The sequence below is a fragment of the Platalea leucorodia genome (genome assembly GCF_965183815.1).
Source record: "Platalea leucorodia genome assembly, chromosome: 4".
Lineage (NCBI taxonomy): Eukaryota > Metazoa > Chordata > Aves > Pelecaniformes > Threskiornithidae > Platalea > Platalea leucorodia.
Window position 1 is genome coordinate 62,910,091 of NC_138826.1, and position 16,271 is coordinate 62,926,361.

Genomic DNA, 16,271 nt, shown 5'->3' on the forward strand with positions numbered 1-16,271 from the left:
TGTAGTTATTTGGGGGAATTAGGCTTATAAGTCCTGGAGAGATGTACATTATTTTGATAGGTGGGACCTTCATCTGCCAAATAGCTCTATTTTTCCAACTAATTTTATCCTCTGTGGATTTTTTAAAAAAAGTAATGAAAGGAAGGTTTCATAGTAGTAACTAAGTCTGAGCTGAGTATAGGCAGACATCAAGCAAGATTTCTACCTATCACCCTGCTGTTGTTACAAAGCTTTTTCACTCTCACCTGTGTTATTGCTGTGTTGGTTTCTACAGCTACTCACGTAATGAAAGTTCCCCAAGAGATGCATATTAAACCAGGCACATTTAAATTAATAAGCAGATGAAGCTAGTAAGGCTGAACAGTCCCTACATAGATTTAAAAGTGCTTCTTTCTTCAACTTGCATTGTACAAAGGCTGGAGACAGTGTCTTTTCCCCATTCTGTAGGCAGCACTAGGATCATCCCCTCTGTGGAAGAGTTTAAGCTGGGAAGGCCTCACCTTTCACAAAACAAAAGCTCCTAGACTGCTTGTGTGTGGAGCTGGACTCTGCAGACCCCATATAGCTTTCTTAACATTGCTTCTTAGTGGCAATGAGTAGAAAGAAATATCTCCTGACAGATTTAAGATTAGAAATTCTGGAAGTAGTGACTCTGGAAGTAAATTTAGACTAGTTGGTTCAAGTATGACTTTGGTGATTCTCCAAGAGCACAAGAGAGTGAAAAAGATCTTCGGTATTAAAAAAAAATAAATAATGAAATGCTTCTGCTATCCCAGAAACATACTAAATGGAACTGCAAACAGACATATCCTTTCCCCCCACTAAGTACTTTATGTACTGTGTATTCCCCAAGCAATATAATCAGGGTATAAAAATGTTTTCTGAAATAATGTCAACAAGCAATACAGTTTTTAGAGGATAATACTCAGCCCAAGAGGAGGAAGGAAATTACAGTACCTTATTTTAAAATTAAAGGTGAGCAGATCAACAGATATGAAACCTATCTGTTTGCAGCTTTCATTATATTGTTAGCACTTAACAGAAAGAAACAGGAAGGAAGAAATAAGATAAATGCAGAGTATAATAGTGTTAGGGAAAATGGTCAGTGTGCTGGAGGAATGAAATCACTCAGTAGAAAAATATAAAACGCTATTTGATAGTCACAGGAAAATATGATGCATTTCAAAGCACTGCATAAGGTGGACCATTTGTTAGGAAATCTGAGGTCCCAGGAAATGTAGATTTTTCATTTAAAATCCAATATAGAGAACAAGTACATGAATTGGAGTGCAGTAGAGGTGTCAGTCACAGCCCACTGCAGTACAAAATAAAGTTAATGAGAGTTGTTCTGACTTTGATAGGTCCCAGATTTGGTCCTCTGTACTTAATGATCATGACAAATCATGTTTTCTTATCACCTGTAAAGCAGCCTTCTCTGATTTGAGTGATAAGGGAGAGGTTGATTACTTTGTAGAGTCACAGAATCATGGAATGGCTGAGGTTGGAAGGGACCTCCATAGATCATCTTGTCCACCCCTCCTGCTCAAGCAGGGCCACCTGGAATCTGTTTCCCAGGACGATGTCCAGGTGTCTTTTGAATATCTCCAAGGAGATATTCTAAGATATTCTGCTTTGTGCTGTCTTTTTCGGGAACCTTTTGGGGTTTTTCCTTATTGTCCTTGTTTCCTTGTATTTATGTGTCTTTATATATTTGTGTGTGTATATAAATGTGCCATACACACAAATATATAAGTGTACCTATGTATAAATCAGAGAGCTGCACAGAGGCACCTGGATGGGTGGAAGGCACTGGGTGGGCTGGGTGCTGCAGGGCTCCCTGAGAACCAGCTGCTCAGGCTAGCAGATAAGCCACCTCATTTATATTGACCCAATATAAAACAAGAAAAAAAACCATACATAACTGCTTTTTTACAGATCATCTCCACATGTCATTTTAAATAAAGTGGTACAATAGGTTTCAAGCCAATTTACAACCCACTGCTGCTGAAGGAGGGCATTCTCACCTTCTTCCCAGACTGCTCCCACTAATGCGCTGGCCCCTTTCTTGTGTCAGGAGAGACCTTCATGCAGCTGCAGTGAGTTTGATCAATAATTAATCCAGTTTAAAAAACAAAAAAACAAACAAAAAAAAATGAAAACCAGTCCCACTCCCTTCACCCATCCACCCAGGATCAGTTCCCTGAACAATTGTATGAATATTGTACTAGACCAGGTAGCTAGGGAATGGGAAGTATAGCAATGAGAAAGGGTGAGACTACCTTCTTTCTGTGATGGTCTCATTATGATCTGATAATGGAACAAAACATCCATTTCTCAGAACAATTTACAATTATTAGACCACCTAGATGTATGTAGATAAGCACTTAAAAAAACACAAAAGATCCTATATCACATAGAATACTTAAGTGGTACTTAAGAACTTAGAGGTACATAACACAGGTAAGTACAAAATTATACATCAAAGCAAGTCTTAATGCTTAAGTCTTATTTCTGATATCTGAAAGTTAGAATGTGTAAGCACAGTACAGCAATATCCTTTCCCACCTTCATGATCACAACAAGAAAGAGAGCAATATAGCTTATTCATCAGTTCCTATTAACTATATTTTGTCTTGCTTGTTATCGCTGATGCTGTGCATAGGTTGAATTCTCAAACCACAATGTGTGATGTCAATTTCTGAATTCTTACTCAAGCATGTATGTGAAGGCTTACATTTAACTGCCTAAATATCAGGACAGGAACCTACTATTAAGCACTAACATTTAGAAATGGTAGCCCATCCTAACAAGCTGATGTTTGGACTTGTCTAATAACCACTGGGCAATATTCACTATTTCCATCAGTTTTGTGGTAGCATAAGTTTCTAGCAATCAAGGTGCTCTTGACAATCCCTCCTTTATTATACTGTGGGTTACGACTGAAGCAATTAATATGAGCAATACCATAGGATTAATGCTAAAAGCAGACTCTAGCAACGTTGTATTTGTCATCATAAGGACAAGCTGTACTCAGACAGGGCTAACCTGTACTGCTGGGAATGCAGTATCTCCATAGGATGGAGTTGCAGCTATTGATAAATTGCCTGTCTGGATCTTTTTTCTCCTTTGGCCTCAGTACCATTGGGTGAATACATACCGAATTAGACAAAAGGACAGGATGTGTAGAATAAACAAACAAACCACCTACCCAGCAAAGTTACCCCATGCTCAAACCATCACCCTTGGAATTTGGAGATGAATCAAAACAAATACATAAGAAAAGATGAAAACCACAGGACAGACAGAAATGGAGCTTTTTAAAGCCTGTCTAGTATTTCAGCATTCAGTGAGTTGTTTGCTTGAAAACTCTGCCAAAGATATGTGAGCATAGAAGTGACCAATATGTTTTTCTTTCAAAAGAAAAAATCCAGTATCTGATTGGCAGCTGAAGTAGGAAGGGAGAAAGAACCCACCCATGAACTGTTTTGCTCGGCATTTTTCAGCTGTTCAGAGATGACGATATCAAGGAAAACTGAATGCATATGCACAAAAATGGGGAGGGTGGCATATAGAAATACCATAGCAAGTGTTTCACAGAAAGGCAATGAAAGCACGATACATGGAAAGAGCTATTCTGGCTATGGAGAGAGATGAGTACTCACTAAAGATCTTTGTGTTAACACATGAGAGTACTCCTCAAACACCCCAATGAAGCTACAGAGTGATTTTCCCACCAGCAAAAGAAGCAGCAGAACTACACCAATATTTAGAAGTTTGGTGGAAGCTGAGTGCCTAATTCCCTTTGCCATCAGTGAAGCTTCACATTTCTTTGGAGGAAAAGGTGGCTCTATGACTAGTAGAGCTGAGACAGGTGGCATAGCACTGACAGTGTGGACAGCTTTTAGATGAACTTTACAGGGTAGATTTCTCAGTCTGGTGAATAAGACATGCAAGCTACAAGCCCAAGAAGTACTACTCTGAAAGACACTGTGGCCTTTTCCCCAAGTCAGGTAATTGCAGAAGACCTGAAAAAATAATCTATAAATGGGCAGTGCCAAGTTCATGAGGTCATCTGGAACTCCAATAGCTGGGGTGGGGGGGAGAGATGAGGGGCAGGAAAACTTAGAGACAAGTACAAAGTCCCATCCCTGAAGGGTAGCTGAAGCAACAAGGAGTGTTTGTAAATAGAAACGTGGCACAGAGCTGCCAGGGAGCTAGGCACGTGTTCTCTCAGAACAGGGTATAATCTTATCTGATTTACTAAGTTACAGGGATATAGTCAGAAAAGGAAAAAAAAAAAAAAAAGAAAAGACTTTATTAAGACTTTATTATGACTTGTAAATGGATAGAGATGACTCAGTGTCTCCACTGGTAAAAAAGGTACGAGGACTTGTATGTACTTCCAATGAGAAGTGTTAAGTCATCCCAGTTGTCCCCCGGGTTAGATCCACTCTTCCCTGTCACTTTTGCACCCTGCCTGTTCTTTTAGCGTTGCTGGCTTTTCATTATGCTGCATTTAGCTCTTTTTCTACCTCCATGTGTTAACTTTCAAACTTATTTTGAATGGCAACCCCTTCTCAGGATAACAGGCTCCTGTTGCTAGTATATGCTAGATCTGCTCCACACCAGCAGCTTGTTCTTTTTTCCATATAACCACTCCACATCCATATTCGTTCAGAGGGGTTGGAAGAAGGTTATTTGATGGAACTGGAAAAAGATCACTTAGTTGCATTTTTCCTCTGAACTGTTCCTCCTTTCAAGTTGCTTCTTTTCCACTAGGTGCCACTGAAGGCTAGGGGAGCAAATAAACCTTAAGAAGAGCATCTGCCTTGCCTGAAATCCAGGGCTCCTGGGTTTTCTTGTAACTTGGGAGTGGGGTTTTAAAGTGACCTGGAGCTTGTGGAAGTTGGATTCCTAATCATGGCCTGTACTGTTGAAGGTTGTGCCTTTCTGTGCTAATCCCTGGAAGATGCAGTCTTTGGAAGCATGTAATAAATGCATCAAAAGCCCACATGGGAATTTGGCACTGGCATCACTGTGGCCATCACTTTGTATGATTGTGGGGACTGCTGCTCAGGCCCTGACCAGCTGGGCATGGCTCACAATTGCCTGGAGATGGCTTAGAGTAGATTTGGATCATGGAGCACTAGAAGGGATAAAGCTACTTCTGCCTCTTCCTTATCCTGATCCAGCACTGGCTATAAGAGCCATGTCTGGGACATTTTAAACTATTTGCAGTTGTCTTATACTGCAGAACAGAGACTGATCATGAACATTTGCTAGAAATTTTAATATCAATGCATAATTTTTTAACACATCACTGATGATGAACAGAAAAATTTATGGAGTTTTACAGGAGGAGGGAAATTAAAGTGTTAAAAGAAATCTATTTTTAAATGATAGCAGTATAAAAATACTGACATTGATTCAGATTTCCATTAAAAGAGGTTTTTTTTCAAGTCTGAAAGCTACAGAAAGGCTCAGCAAACTGTTCTTTCAAATTCCCTCACTCCTCTTAAAGAAAATTCTACTGCATTCAGAGTACTCAAAAGCAAGCTTTATTCCAATCTGAAGTCATGCAGTAGGAGGGGTATGTAAAACCAGTATATAATCTAAAGTTTGTGGTAACATAATCAATAAGAAGTTCCTTCCAAAAAGAAGACCACTTTGCTTGTTAATGTGAGAAGAGTGAAAGAAGTTACCTATATTTTCTCACTTGTCCAGTTTATTCTATGTGTGGTGCTCTGTGGGTCAGTATACGCACTCACTAGGTAACAGGCAGAATGAGTCAAAGAAATAACAAAGTTTAGCAGCATCATTCCCCACCTTCCCATCATCCACTAGTTATGAAGTGGCCAGCCAAGCTCAATCACCTGTTTCAAATCATCTTTGGAAGTGGAGTCTGGGTACGGAGGCATTCATAATGATCCGTCCAAAGTGGCTCTGCCCACTCTGCTTGAGATCAGACTCCCTTAGGAAAGCCTGGCAATGGAAGTACAATTACTCTTCTGAGAACTTAAGGTCTCCTGTGTGTTTGACTTCAGTAGATATGTTATTGCCCTGTAAGAGAGGTCATACAATGTTCATGGAGGTGATGTCACAGTTACAACTTCACTGGCAATTCCAAAATATTAGGGAAAGGTTAAAAGGGGGAAGAAAGCCACACAGTCCCAGGATGGTTCGGTGGATATAATGCTAGAGAAGGGATTATGGCACTTGGTTTCCATTCTTGCCCTGTTGAATTACCTTTGACAAATCACTATGCCTTTCTGTTCCTCAGATTCTCTCTGTATGATGTATTGCTCATAATTTTTTTTCTACCTTTGCTCACTGTTTTATGGTACACAGGTGAAAAATGCTCTCTGACCACTATGACATTCAGTGTTGTCACAGTCATGCTAATCTAAGGAGAAAGTCCAAGATTTGCTTAAGAGTTTGTGTATCTAAGAACTTGCTCATTTTATCCAGCTACTGGCCTGGTTAAAAAAGGAATCCCACAGCTATCAGAAAATGTTGCCTTTCTTGTGATAATTTAAAAAAAAATAATAAATGAAGTGCAACACTTTCAACACTAGAATTATTTGTGTATTCACCTTGCAGCACCACAAATTATTTTCCCTTTCCTCTCAGCCAATTCCTCAGTAGTCGCAATGCATAGACTGTTCCTTACAACTGCCTCTATTTCCCCATGTCCCTTAATGTATTAACATTATTTCCAGTGAACTTAATATGTTCACTGAACAGAGTGCCAAGTGCTATATGCTACCAGCTTGCTGAATACCATCTCTGTTGACAGGTGGATTCTCAGTGGCGTAAAAGTTACAGTGGGACAAACAGGAATCAAAGTTTCTCAGATATGGTGCCTCAGCTCTCTGCATATGGGTAGCAGCACTTCCTACATGCTTTTTTAATGTGCTGTTACTTCATACTCAAAGTTGGAACAAACAGGACAAGACACAGTGATGGACTGTATCATTTGCAATAGAGCTGTGTTTGGGTGAAACAAGGATGTATAGATTTATTTTGTGTAACACCGTACCCAACAGCTTGCCCCCACAGCCTCTGTGAGCTGTCAGCTCTTCTCATCCTTCAACCTAAACAACATTCTGCTCCAGCAGTGTTATTATCTGTCTTATCTTCCTTTCTGTTGCACCTGGCAGAGAAATTATGCTTTTTGATGGATTTTCACTTAGGTCTATTGTTTTCCTTCCCCTCCCTTTTAAATAAATATCCTGTGGAGTATAAACTTGAAAGGATTTCAGAGCAAATTTTACTAGCAGGGATAAACAGACTTCTTTAACATTTATTCTCTTCAAACATTACTGGGTTTGTGCTTTGTATCAGTGTCTCTGTGTTGATGCAGTGTATCTGTGAACAAGTATAGAGTGTGGAACAAATTCAGAGTTTCTTGTTTAGTCCATATTGAGCTTTTTTGCAAACAGTATCCTGCTGCAGTTAAAAGGAGCTGTGCAGAATGAAGTTCAGATACTCTGTATAGCCATAGAGAGCTCACTTGACTTGCAATAGGGTAGAGGAAAAGTCCTCAACTATGTTGTCAGTACAAAAATGGACTTGCTTTCTACTCTGGTAGCAGTGGGATCCTCTTTCTGTGTCTGTCCTCTAAACAGGACAGTGAGACCAGAGCAGTGGTCCCTCAATGCAGGGTAAGAAACTTTCCATACATGGGAACTGAAGATAAACTTAAGCTCCTTACAAACACCTCCTTGTAACCAGGGAATAGGCAGTGTGCTGAGGCTAGGCTGCTGAGAGGCACATGCCAGTTCTGGAAGTCTGTGAGTGACTGCCCAGTTACAGACATGACTGACAGACGGTCTGTGCTGGGCACCTCAGGGAGGACAGTAAGTGCCTGTCGCTCGGCCCACTGAAATCTTTGTGCTGTGTTTGTTCTAATCCTATCCCAGGACTCACAGCCCTAACAGGCAAGTTTATAGACCTTGGGTACTACGGCTCCTTGACAGGACTGGGAATAGCTACATGCCCTTGCTGCAGCCCAAGGCAGTGTCTCATCGTAAGTCCCTCTTACCCATTGTTAGTTGGGTTTGGTATCAGGACCCAAAGGGGTCTTTTGCCTTCTGTGGGATAGGTTGTGAGAAGTAAGATTCTCCCCAGACATCTCTGCTTTCTTACCTTCAGCTTCCTGCTTTGCAAGAAAGGTGTGGGTATCATTTGTTTTCTCTAGAAACACATGCTGGAGCACCTTTACAGTTTCTGGGAATTCCTGGATCAGTTTTTTCCCCTTTCATTGATGTCCAAACAGACTGCAAGGACAGAGCCAGGATGAAGTGATAGCTTCCGTATTTTGTAAGGCCACTTGACACTGCTTGCATTGTTGCTTCCAGAGGGCTACAAAGGTCTCCCTGCAGCAATCTAGTGACTTCCAAGAAGAAAGTGGAAATAAGCTCTTTTATCTATTCAGGTCACTGGGAGCTACCACACATCCCTTTAATGTTTAATCAATGATCTCTATTGCTTTGTGATATATAAAGCAAAAAGCAAATATTGGAATTGATCAGGTGAAGCGTTCAGTTGAAATTGAAAGCTGCTTACTGAGGAGACTTGTCAAGTAATAAAGATGATTTTCAGAAGACCAAACATACAGCTTTTTTTTCCTGGTAATTTCAAATAAATGTTTTTATCAGTATTTACAATTTCTAATCTTGTGGGTGCGTGAGAAGAAGATGGCTAGAATAAATAAATGCAGAGATGAGATTAAATATTGATTGCTGACATGACTGTGGAAGTTGCCTAGATCAGGTTCTTCATAGATCGCTGCTGATTACCTACTGGTCCTCCTTAAATTCCCAACCAAACTTGCTATAATAAGAGCACAAGCTACTAGTGGATGAGTTGCATCTTCATACTTACAAAGATTAGAGTCCTGATGTCTGTATAAGAAAGTGGGAGGGGAAAAGTTTCTTTTACTCACTTTATGTGAGCTTCACCCTGATTACAGGCAATACGGCAGCTTCATCTTTCTTGCACAGCCTCAGGACTCTTCATCACCAGCCCTATGAAACCTGCATCTTGGAAACAGCCAAAGCAGCTGACTCAGTACCTGAATGAATGAAAGCAGTACCGGGCTATAGGCATGTGTGCCTCATCATGTTCAGAGATGTGGGAAGGCAGAAACTGAATTAAGACATCAGATTTTCTTGGAGTCCTCCATCTGACATAGGGCAGCACAGTCATGTGCTATTTATTACTCAAAGCCTGTGGCAATTTCACATTCAGACCCTAAAATGGTGTGCTGGTTTGGGCTGGGATAGAGTTAATTTTCTTCTTAGTAGCTAGTATGAGGCTATGCTTTGGATTTGTGCTGAAAACAGTGTTGATAACACAGGGATGTTTTTGTTATTGCTGAGCAGTGCTTACACAGAGTCAAGGCCTTTTCTGCTTCTCACACCACCCCACCAGTGAGTAGGCTGGGGTTGCACAAGAAGTTGGGAGAGGACACAGCTGGGACAGCTGACCCCATCTGACCAAAGGGATATTCCATATCATATGATATCATGCTCAGCATACAAAGCTGAGGGAAGAAGAAGGAAAGGTGGGGACGTTTGGAGTGATGGTGTTTTGCCTTCCCAAGTAACTGTTAGGTGTGATGGAGCCCTGCTTTCCTGGGGATGGCTGAACACCTGCCTGCTGATGGGCTGTACTGAATGAATTCCTTGTCTTGCTTTGCTGGCATGTGCAGCTTTTGCTTTACTTATTAAACTGTCCTTATCTCAACCCACGAGTTTTCTCACTTTTACCCTTCTGATTCTCTCCCCCATCCCACTGTGAGGGATGTGAGCAAACAGCTGTGTGGTGCTTAGTTGCCGGCTGGGATTAAACCATAAGAAGTGGTAATTTTAGGACCCACTTTTTTTTTTCCAGGTGGAAAGGTAATAGAATCTGGAGAAACGGATCAACAGGCACATGCAAGTGAAAGAGTTAATAGCATTAATCAGAAAGACAACAAACTCAATAATAATTCCTGCAAAAAACTGTTGTTAAATCCCAGTAGCTAATTGTACATTGTTAGCATAAACTGCTTGCCAGCTTCTACTTATGACTAATTCTGAGAGGCTCACTTTTATTGCAACTGTGTTTAAGTGAATTTATTTATTTAATACTTTAAATGCTGCAGTTAAAGAATCTTAATTTCAACTGAAAGTATTTTAACCTACTGCCTTCCCATCTCTGACTGTCATAATTAAAAGAAGAGCCAGCATATAACAACTATAAGGAAGCAAAATTGCATGTGGTACAGTAATGACTTGGAAGTGGATGGCGATAAAAACACATGATGCATTCAGAAAGGTTTATGGTGACAATAATGTACTTGGAGTATCTAATCCACCATGGATTGCTTTATAGCCAGCATTGCCTATATGTAGTCTAGGAAGGACAGCGAATGAAAACCACTGGCATGCAAGAAGTCGATAATGGAATATATCTGCAAAATTGGAGCTGTTTCAGCCTGCTGGCCGCACATCAAACACTGTCAGCAAAATGATATTTGTTAAATAAAAAAGGAAACAGACAGCCAAGTCAGAGGTGACAGTTAATCTGTAGGACCTTTTAATTACCAGAGGCAAGGAAAAGTATGTCATCTGCAGACAAATCAATGGACTATAAAAATACATTTGGTTCCAATAGTCCAACATCAAAATGAAGGGTGCAGGTCTTCAGTGGGTAAATACCTTCCTTTCTTGGATGGTGTAACACTTAGCCATGCTGACATTTAAATTTTCTTCATTCTGCTTCTGAGGACAAAAGTCAAAAAACTCACTAATGATTTGGGGCACTTATTTTTCTGATTGTTGAACAAAAAGAGGACAGAGGTTTGAAGGGCAGAATTAAAATGGGGTGCCTCTAAAGAATTTCCATTTGGGTCACTCAAAATTCAATATCCCCACACCACTAGCCATTTTTGGCAAATTGGTGTGATGGTAAGTACCAGTGCTCTCAAAGCCTATTGTTTCAGCTTGCCTACTGACTCTGGAGAACACTGTCCTGCCAGCTACATGCAGTACATACTGTGAAGTTTGTGTTCTACCCTGCCGATAGCAAAGTTTGGCTATCCTTGTGTTTCATTTTTTTCCAAAGGAATGTGAAGTTCTGGTTCATAAACAGAAATCTGCATCTTAAAACAAACAAACACACACACATAAATAAATAAGAGATTTTCAGCTTGTTTGGTGCCAAGAGGCAGTACATTTCAGCACAGTAGCCATAAATATGTAAATGCTTATTATTAGCTAAATTCATGCTTGTTTGTTTTCCTACCGACTTAAAACAGCATTTGCAAACCCTAAATCATCTCTGTATTTTTTATTTTATAAACATTCTCTAACAGAGTGCCTAATTAATGTCATTAATGATTTCTCTGTTTTGGGCTTACATGTATTTTACAAATCAGCTACAGTATGCAGGGTGTGAAAACCTCCTTCCTGAGGAAGAGGTGGACACATAGCTGCTGTAGTCTCCCAATGTCCCCAACACAGAAATGTTATAGCAAATAAATTACCCTTCTTTCAGTGGCATGTCAAGATCGTTGTTAAGACATGTTGGGATTTGACATTACTGCGATGTGAGGTTTTGTCTTTACACAGGTTCTTTCTATCAATCAGCATGAAAAGATTGATCCATGGCTTATTATAAGAAATTCTGTCCTGGCAACACCGAGCATCATGTCCAGTCTGGAGCTAGGAGAATGCCAAACACAGGAAATGTGCACACCTGCACTTCTTAGCATGCGCATGCACCCATGGATGCCTCCGTAGGTTGCAATGGTGTGAGAACAGTCTGTGAGAACCTGCTTGTCCTTGTTACTCACATCACTGAAGGGAAGATATAGGTTTAGTATGCCTGCAGGCTTAGAAAACAACACCCTATCTGTAAGTCTTGTGATGGTCACAAAAAAAACCCAAACCCCTAAGAGGCCTGCCTTAGGGTAATATGTCTAGTGAACCCACTCATGCTGCTCACAGTATAACACTGATTTGAAGGTAGAGAGGTTTGGGAAAGACAAGACTGCAGGATTGAAAATAGGTAACATGGCATTTCATCTTGTTATTTTTTCTTTCAGTAGCGATTTTCTTGGCTAACTTTTCTTCACTTTGATTATTTACTGAGTACGAAAAAGCAGTAAAAAGACTGATTTTTTGCTCTTTGTTCAAGCTTTGTTTAATACCTCCCCACTGATAGATGGTGAAGCTGGCACTAATGTGAGGACAACTTTTGTGGATAATTGAAGATCGAGGACAGAAAGGTGTGGAGAAATAGTCTCCCTTTATTTGCTTGGTTTGCTTTTATGATTCTTATTTTTAACTTTGAACCTTCTTATTTCAGTGCACATTTTTTATAAACTTGGTGACACGGATTTACGAGCGAAGATTATTTTTGAGCTTGTATCTAACATCAAAGGATGTTCTGAGAAATCATATTACGGTTTTCAGCTTAAGATTTGTTTATCACACACACATATATAAATACAGTTCTGGGCCTGAATCAGGGCAGCATAACATCCATTTGTGATTAATCTCTGCTAATAATCCCTTACTTTCCAATGAAAATTGCTTTTGGATCTACCTGTGTGATTTGACTTGTCACTGCTGATGCCATCTCTTCCTTGATCACCAGAATACAGAATATTGCAACTTTAGTTCTAGGAAAACGTTCTTTCTGCCTTAATTTCTTGTCCACCTGACTGTCAGAGGGGCAGCTTCTGGATTCTCCTTACAGGCACAGGACACTGACGAATGTAGGGAAGAAACAGAAGAGCCTTTTGTGGCTTCCCAGACCAGAACCTAATTCAGTTTCATTCTGTGTGCTGTCTGGCTACATACCTAAATAGCCAGTGAAGGTTTCTGATGTGGTGGTGTCCTGGTCTTTCCTCCCAGTGCTGGCCCCAGTATGCTGGAAAGGCAGTGGAAAGCAAGGAAGTTATCACTAAAGCAATCCTAACTTGTCCAGTATCTGGGACAAAGAATTTCTCTGCTATACACATCCATCAACTTCAAGACCTTTTGTTTCCCTGAAAGCCAGGACAAGCTGTGTTAAATGGTGCCCATATTCTTTACAGCAACAAAGATTTCATAACCTGGATAGGCTCTGCAGGGACTTCTGGCTGGTCAGACTCTTGTGACACATGGAAATGTATTACTTGTCCTTTTTGATTCCATTGATTTGGGCCCTTGATATGCTCTCTGGAATGTGATCTTTGGAGTCAATGACAGGGTCTGCTTTGCTTTTCAGATGCTGCATTTAGATCAAAAGGAAAAGTATGCCCAGAAAAGAATTGCTGACAGCAGTGGTCTTCTCCTTGCAAGTTAGGTTATTCAGGCTCCTTGAAGAAGAAGATGAAATTGTACAGAGTTTGTAATCTTTGCATGCAACAATAAAGGAAGGTGTATGATTATTAATCAGGTGTTAACAGTGCCAGTACCAGCGTATATACACATATACCAATATATATATGGACATTAATATTTTGAGAATATTTAGACTACTCTTTCTAGCCATGGCAACAGTGACAGATTGCTACTAATTTTTCTGGATTAAGATGATGCCTTTATGACAAATGTGTATCATGGTCTTAAACCACTACCTACTGCAACACACAGAAATATAATATATGAACAATGAAAATTTGGTTTCACAGTGTACCTTTAAAGTGCTTTTGGATATCGTATAAGCAGAATATCTGTATTTCCAGGATCCAGATTTTCAGAACGTGTCTAAGTGGGAAAGGATTTCTATAAAGATAACTTTTGGGTTGGGAAGTTTATAAAAATGTGTAGTATATATGTTTGCAGTGCATACCATATTTTTTATCTGGACTTGTTTTCAGCCATATGAAATAGAGTAATACCTCTAAATCTTATTATTTTTATTGCTTTTTTTCTTCCCAGATAATTTAAATATTGACACCTAACCAACAGGAACATGTTTGTCACATATTATTTTAAAGAGCAGCAATGATACTTCTAATCAGTCAGGGTTTTACCATAGACTGGCTTTTTATTGGTAGATGTTTTTTCTTTTTTTATTTTTATTTGGAGAAGATCAAACCTGCATTCTGATGGAATTTTGGTTCTATTATAGATTATTCTCCTAGGCTATTTAAATGAATGATCAGAAAATTATATTGCAGGACCAAAATTTGAAAAGTACCAACTCAAAATGACACACACTCCAGTTTTCCAGTGTATCATCAATAAAAAAAGAAAAGAAAAGAAAATGGGTACATCTTGAGTTGACTGTTTGGAGTATAAAATAATATCCCTATTAGCAGCATTTATCTTCATTACTCCTAAAGAGCCTAAATAAATAGGTAAAGAAAGAAGACTTCCAAACTGTTCTTCATCCTGAGACCATCAGTAGCAGCCAAGTTGTGACATCATCATTGAAAATATTGTTTACAAGACTGGACTGATTAAAACAATGGAACTGAAAAGTACAGAGGTCACCAGCTTAAAAACGGTGTGAGGTAAATGAAATATGTGACCTGCCTGTGAAACTTAAATGCTTCAATGTTTGGAAGTCCAGTGGAGGCTGATATGATTTGATTGATTGTGCTTGAGGAACTCTTGGGACCAGAAGGTAGAAGTTAGGCTTGTTATGTCTCAGCCATCTAGCACAAACTTGGAATGTATTTTTTTGTTCAGTTGCAGCTTTTCCTTTAAATTGGAAAAGGAGTTAGGAGCTATGAGGTCAGTAGGCCTCACCTTAGTCCCTGGAGAAATCATGTCGCACATTCTCTTGGAGTCCATTTCCAAACACGAGTGGCAAGGAAGTAATCAGGACCATTCACCACAGCTTTACCGAGGGCAAATCCTCCTGATCAAGTATGGTGAAATGACCAGCTCAGTGGGTGAAGAGAGTGTGGTGGGTGTAGTGATTCTCTGATGAGCACTTGCTCATCATTATGGATCTAGATGGGGTGTCATCACTCCCTGAAGTTGTGACATTTCCAAGAAATCTGAACCCTAATTCTGAGAAATTAGTAACTAAGTGCTTAACTCACCCTCTTCCAAACCTCCAGAGCCTTCCTTTATGTCCATCTGAGGTCACCAAAACCCAGCAGTATCTATGCCACTTACATCATAAACACACTCATTAAAAAGCACAAGTGGTGTTGGCTTCCTGCAGTGTTTAAATATAACCACACTAAGTTCTAGTGAGAACACAGGCACACATACAGCATCGCTGGAAAATCCAGACTCTTCTAGTTTCCAAAGCAAATCGTCTGAGTCTGCAGATTGTATTGCCGGTTAAGCTTTACTGGAAAATTTTTTTCTGGCTACTTTCCATGGTAGTTCTCCTATTTTTTGAAGGTACATTTGCTACTTCCTCCCTGGCCACTTTAAACGGACATTAGCTAAAACTGACTAAACCAGATTTGGCTGGTAAATCTGTTCTAAGCAGCTTGCACTGAATGCTAATGCACAATTCACAGTATTCATTACTCCCTGAATTAAGTTACCATATTGGGCATTACACTGAAATTCTACCATAAGTCCTGGAGCCTACCTCAATTTTGATGAGATCAGAGAAACATGGTGCCTAGTTTCTGACCATACGTAAACATGCAGACTATCTAGCCCTGCTTTGTGCTTTTTACTGGAAACTTTGGGCACCTTGCATCTCTTTAGATGTTGGACAGCAAACTGGCTCTTCCAGGAGATCTGCCCATAAGGATTTGAAAGGAGTCCCTTAGGCAGCTTTTATCTTCCAGAGATAGCTTAGGCATTCCTATAGTCCTCTACAAAACCAGTTAATGATTTTGAAAAGTCTTTCAAGGACAAAGCATTGTAAAGATTTCTGCAAGGCAACACTTATGTATTCTGGCTACCAATACAGAAAAGATCTCGATTTAGGGAAATATGAAAATCAGAGTTAGATTCCATGCTCCTCAAAGGAGATGGAAAGAGTCCCATATGCTTGAATGAGGTTTGGAGCAGACCAGGATAAACGCTGAATAAACAAGCTTGCTCCAGCCCCTCCACTCTAATAGTGGAAACTCTCAGGAAGGACAAGAACTTTTTGTTCTTTCAAATCACACTTACACAGAATCTGCTTTTCTTACAATAAAAATTCCATCAATTTTTCACTCAGCCTTTCTATTTTATTCCTGCATCAAGCAGATTTTGTGTGTGTTTGTGTGGGTATATGTCTCAGGTCTGCCAGTTCAGGTTGCCTGACAAGGAACAGTTTCAGAGCTTGAGTATTAAAGCCTAGTTCTTGTTATTACTTCTTCTATC